We start from the raw sequence: 6,457 nt of genomic DNA, 5'->3' as shown, positions 1-6,457 counted from the left end.
TCTGCGGGGCTCTTAAGAGTAAACATGCAGCTGAATATAGGGAAATCAAAAGTCATCTTCTGACCTGACGCTCCCTGGTTCTTCCAGGAGTTCATTGCATGGTCTTGGAACAAACTAATTGGGAATACTACAGTCACGTCTCTGGGACTGTAGCTTTTGTGGATGTTTGAATGCAGTTGCAACTAAAGCTTGCGGATGTAAACTAACAGAGAAACTGCACATGTATCCTTTACACGAGATCAATTTAGGCAAATTAATACATGAGGACGTTGAAATAGATGAAGCCGCCCTGGTCCTCAGGGTTGATCAGGATATTGCACTCACTAGTCGGGGATCCCAAGAGCTTTGGAAGTCATATGTTATGTCGTTAATCATGTGCTGGGCCCTGGCTGTGAAAAATCAGAAGAGAAGAGGTTACCATGGCAACTTTAACACGCTTAGATTCATGGTATTTAAGTGTAGGAGTGTTTTTCCGTTTAACTGCTACAAAACCATGATGTTCCTGTTTATTTGTTTGAACACACAAATATAGCTTGAAATACTCGCTGGCCGTGGTTAGAAATCTGATGAGCAGAATCAGTGGTTTCCTTTCCACCTGACTCAGCGGCAGACATCAGATGATCAGCCTTGTTGCTCTGCTTGGCCTCGTTCTCAAAGTCTATGATTTGTAACACAGCCACGTTATGTGTTGGACACCACACAGGGATTTTATTGTGGCAAGGTGTCCTATTTGCTATCCGGGATTATTTAAACCTCACTGAAAAAGTCAAAGTAAAGTAGAGGACCAGACATTGGGGGGGGGGGATTCCAGGAAAATACAAGTATTGTTTATCCTCAGGGAGCTTACTCTGTTGGCTGGATACTCCTGGTCAATGTCAAGCCCACCAAATTCATACTTCCTCAGGAATTAAACAACCGAGTCGATAGTCTGGTGATTGGTGTGGTTTGACACCATTTGTGAGAAGCTGTTGTGGGAACATAAATGGATTAAAGCTACAGATCCCCAAATTATGATCAAGTGTGCAGACACCTGTGGATGATTTTACCCTGCAGAGTTTCATCCTCCAACAAAGACAACTGTCTGAAAGTAATCCAATAGTTTTGCCCTGCAGTGACAACTACAACTTAACTTAAAACATTGTTCTTTATGGGGAATATTTGATTAAAAAGGGACAGAAACCAATTGTTTTAGGAACTCGCTCGTTCTTCAGGGTATTGAATTGACTGTAAAGCTCCGCATCATTTCACTAATAGGTGGCTGGTTGGTTGTTCTTCATGGTGGCAACAGGATTCAGAAGATGGGTACACAGGCATGGGTGTTTGTCATTGGGTATATTCAAATGGTTGGAGGTGGTCTGTACTGTGCACAGCTTGCAAAGTATTACAGTATTGTGATGGAAAGTGAGGGAATGGTTAAACCACAAAAGACCATCTGATGTCTTAAAGCAGAAATATTCAAAACTGCCAATGCATTTTGGAATATTTTTTCCTTCACCTGATTGCAACTTTTTGATGACCCACAGTGGAGGATGTCACGGTGACCACACAAGGATCCCTTTCCTGCACAGAGATAGAAAAACCTAATGATGAAGGACAATTCCCTTCACGAGTATGAAAGATGAGCCTTTATACACAAGAAATGCATTATTTATAGACCAAACACATGATTCAATGTGATGTCTAAGCATAAAAAGAAAAAAGAAAAAAACTTTGTAAACACATTGTATCCCATTTGCAGGAATTGCTTACCAAGCTGCACACACAGCAGCAGAGCCTGAGCTGCAGGTTAAAAAAAAAAAAAAAAAAGTTATCTCGGAGCAAAAATAAATCTAAGAGGGAAAATACTCAAAACTGCATGCATGAGATGTAATGCATATCTGAATCTTGGAGGAAAATAAACAATTACCCGGAGCACCTGAACATATGAGAGAGAAGGGTTATCATACAAAGGCACTGGTTTACTTGCCAGAAACTAAACTTTGCCAATTGGCAACCTTGAGGAGGTCATCTAACAGGTGGACTTACTTTAATACAATTTACTCAAACTTTAAAAAAAATAAAAAAAAGGGACATCTGCCAAAAAATGTGTGTATTTTCAGAAGATTGCCCCAGAGAAGATTAAAACGAATATATTACTACTTATCAGGCACACTCTCTCCTTGTGTGAAGGACTCATTTATCTAAAGAAAATACAAGTTCGGCAACAAATGGGCCTGAGATTTGTTAATAAAACATCACCACAAAACCTAAATAGACCATTTGGAGAATTTGTCACAAACGTTTGTTATAGAAATACTATATTTGACCAATCATTCCCTACCAATTAAAATTCTAATCATTGACCTTTAATGTTTATTAAATGTTTGAATTGTTTATACGCATTATGCACACAAAATAAGAGAAATTTACTGTCGCCGTTGTGCAAGTGACATAAAACATCAGAATTAAACTCACACACAGCAGACAAAATTTCCTTTGAAAACCTCTTTAGACTGCAGATATGTGATGATAAATATGTTTGACAATTCCAATCATACCGAAAGGAGAATCGTGATATGTCATGAAGAATGAGTAAAATAGAAAGCATTTGCAGGGCAAATGGAGAACTTATCTCATAATTTAGATTCAATTTTAATGTAGCCTTTATCTTGAAAAAGAAAAAAAAGATGTGCTTTTGTCAGGAGAAAGCCACTTGGCTGACCCAGAGCCTGGAAGCAGAAGTAACGCCATTTAGTTTTCCAAAACAAACTTCTCTGTTTTGCATAGTGTCTCACAAAAAGTTTAAATGTCAAACAAATGTCAAGCGGTCTGAATGTAGACTGTTCATTATACCCAGAGTTTCTTTTTTACAAGTGAAATACAATCCAGTTTAAATTGTCACCAAGGTCATTACATTATTTCAGGACATTTCATTTGGTAGCCGACTCGAAAATTCTTTCCTTGAGGTACAGATCAAAGACTAATTTGTCATACATTATACATATACATATGTATAATGTATGACAAATTAGTACTTACTTTACCCTACATCTGTTCAGTTAAAAGAATATTAACAGTCATCTCACCCAATTGTATCATGAATATTCACAGACCGAGAATGATTTTATAATAACTAGTAGAAGCTATTCTGAATGTTAAGTCATAGTGATAAGGAGGTTTTGAAAATCAGATTTGTGGCCGTGGGTCTTGCAGCCGTGCTGTTTACGTGACTCACCATCGCATGCGAAACCAAGATAGTTCCGGTTTTTTTTGTGTGTGTGAAGTGAACTTAACTTTTAGAGTCAGACCACAATAGTGTCATTTATTTCCTCCTTAACTCATTGTGACAGACATCTTAGCTGAAGTACGGTTCCCAAGGCGTTTAGTCCAACACACACACACACACACAATATACAGTGGGTACGGAAAGTATTCAGACCCCTTTAAATTTTTCACTCTTTGTTTCATTGCAGCCATTTGCTAAAATCAAAAAAGTTCATTTTATTTCTCATTAATGTACACTCAGCACCCCATCTTGACAGAAAAAAACAGAAATGTAGAAATTTTTGTAGAATATCTCATTAAGATAAAGAATCAAATGAATCAGGTGATCGAGACTTACATACTTAACTAACCCCATACTCTCTCGGTTATTAGGGGATGGAGTGGAGTGATGGCTGGTTAAAAAGGGGGATGCATTTTGGTCATTTTGCAAACAAAGTAGATGGCATCCCACTTTAGTGACATATAGGTTCTGAATTAGTAAAAGTGTATAAATATTCACAGATTCAAAAAAAAATTAAAAGTCGTGTTTTTTAATAGGTTGCATGAGTTTTAGTGTGATAGCAATGGCACGTCAACCTCATAATAAATGTATTGTAATCTCAGTAATGCTATCTTATATTGTGGTATTTTTTTTATCCACAGGATTCTCCACAATTTCTAAGCGTATCTATATAAATAGTACGTACATATAGATTCATGTATCTAACTGTACATGATGTTGTTTTATTGTTGTTTTAACGGCATATTTTGAAATCTGGCCAATAGACAACGTTTCAAAGTTAGCCATTTTTAATTGTTGAACTTAGCCACAATGTTGATTAATGTACATGATGCCAGAAAAAAAAAAAAAAACATGTACAGTATGTACAGGTGTTTTAGGAACTAAAAGTAAAAAGAGGATGCTTTAAAAAATTGTGAAAAGTTTATATTTGTCATTTAACTTCATACATACAGCCTGAAATGAAAAATATTTCTTTATTCAATATGTGCAGCGGCCCCTCTTTGCCTTTAAAACAGCACCAATTCTCCTGTACACACTAGCACAGTATTGTTTTTCAGTCTGGAGCATCTTCCCACAGTTGTTCAGTGGATTCAGACTGTCTCATTGTCTTTTGTTTTTTTGTGTGTAATCCATGATGTTGAGATCAGGACTTTGTGGGGGCCATACCATCTGTAGCAGGACTCCATATTCTCTTTGTAGGGGACAATAGATCTTTATGACTCTGGCTGTATTTGGAGTTGTAATCATTTTGTGGCCGATCATATGTCTCCCTGATTGTATCAGATGATGGATTAGAGTCATTTTTTCAGTGGGACTGAAACAATTTCAAATCTGCTGTATAGACATTATAACGAACCAATGTGTTGCAAAAATATCATGTTGACCGAAAAAAAAAAAAAAATACAACATGACCTGTGACATTAAATTGACATAGTTAAACCTATAAAGTCCACCCAAATCAGCAGGTGTGAACTACAGCCTGTCAAACACTGTGAATGTGATATGCACATGAAATATTGAAGCCCATGAAAGGAAACTCTGAAAGCATAATCTTTTATGATAATACTGGCATCAGTTACATCATTATTAAGCCATTAGAATGTACAGTGGCACAAAATGGCAAAGAATCAAATTAGGGGAATGAAAGCCTGAGGAAATAGTCAGACAAATGCAATAGATTTGAGGCAATGGGGCAAAAGATGATATTGTTTGTTCCACAGCAAATTATTTCTGCATAAGAGTTTCCAACATTTTACAAAGTCTGATCAGAATGTACTTTAGACTGTTGAAACGCTGGGAAGAAAACAAGTGATTTAGATAGATAGACAGGCAGGCTGTACATTATGTAGTGTGACAGGTTGGTGTTTAGTGCCACCTACTGTTGAAGTAAATAAACTGGTTTTAAGTTTCCTCTACAGTACTTTCACCGAGGTAGAAAACATCGGGCACTAATTCTGAAGGCTTGTTGACTTTTAAATATTCTTTAAATGCTGTGAGCATCACAGATAGAATTGTACCAATTAAACCAAGAAAACCTGGACCAAACAAAGGAAAGAAATCTTGATAGATACCACCAAAGGTCATTTAAAAATGATCATTTTAAATCAGTGGGGAGGAGAGAGACTGTGATGTATTTAGGGAGGACATCTCTGCAAAGTAGGCAGTTAAAAAAATGATCTTCAGGCTCTGTTCTTCTGCTGCTACATTAAAATGGCAAATCGGCTTTAATTCGAATAAGTTCATGTCAAGATTAAAAGAACTTTGTTTGAAGTATAAGTTTAAATATAAGGGTTCAAAAGTAATTGGCTACTGAATCGTTCTTGGGTCAGCTGTGTGTTTGTTTGTTCATGCATAATAGAGCTCAAAGTGAGTCAAACTTGAGATTTGACATTTTGATTGAGGTGGATTTATTGGTCGACATGAGGAATAAAGAGGTAATTGTGCAAGATAATAATGAGGCTCAAAAAAGCATCGATCAATCAGAGAGTTGTTACTTTGCCTAAAACAAACAGTTGGCTATATCCTTGAAAAATCAGATACAACAACAAAATGGCAAACAAACTGGTAGACCGAAGAGCACAAAGTTTAACCCAAAATGCCTTTAACTGGTGAATAAAAAGGTTAAGTTAGGAATCCAGGATGTAGACAAACATATTTATCAAGACAAGACTTGTCAACTTAAGTGGATTCATTACAAGATGTGAACTCCTGTTAAGCCTCGAAAACAAAAAATTTCAGGTTAGTTTGCAAAAAAAACATTAAAAAAAAATGTCTTTGGACTAATAACACAAAAATCAATCTCTCAAAATGATGCGGAAAGAGTGGAGAATAAATAAGCAGTTCATGGCCCCAAAGCATTCTCATCTGTCAAACATGAATGAGGTTCTGTTACAGCGTGGGCATGTTTGGCTGCCAATGAAACTGGAACACCGGCATTTGCTGATGATTTCACTGCTGACAGATGCAGCAGGATAAATGCCGAATTATATAGGAGCAGTCTGTGTGCCCAGATTCAGCCAAACATACCATCATTCAACAGGGCAGGGATCCTCAGCAAACAACCAAAGCAACCAAAGAGCTTTTCAGGGTAAAGAAAGCACAATAAGACATTCTGCAGCATGCATTGGTAAGTAACTAAAGGAAGATGCAAACACAAAGACTTCAAACACCTTTCATGTGTTGAGTTTTCCC

The 6,457-nt window shown here is 36.9% G+C and overlaps 1 pseudogene; it reads right to left on the bottom strand.

The window, feature by feature from the left end:
• Window positions 1–95: 95 nt before the first annotated feature.
• On the bottom strand, window positions 96–3,619 carry LOC138624197 (acidic mammalian chitinase-like; annotated as a pseudogene).
• Between the last annotated feature and the right edge of the window lie 2,838 nt (window positions 3,620–6,457).

The sequence above is a fragment of the Brachyistius frenatus genome, unplaced genomic scaffold (assembly GCF_029030835.1).
Source record: "Brachyistius frenatus isolate BFR_SWC_R1_liver_20210118 unplaced genomic scaffold, ASM2903083v1 Contig_50, whole genome shotgun sequence".
Lineage (NCBI taxonomy): Eukaryota > Metazoa > Chordata > Actinopteri > Embiotocidae > Brachyistius > Brachyistius frenatus.
The sequence above is the reverse complement of the archived record's forward strand: the minus strand, read 5'-3'. Positions and strand labels throughout refer to the sequence as shown.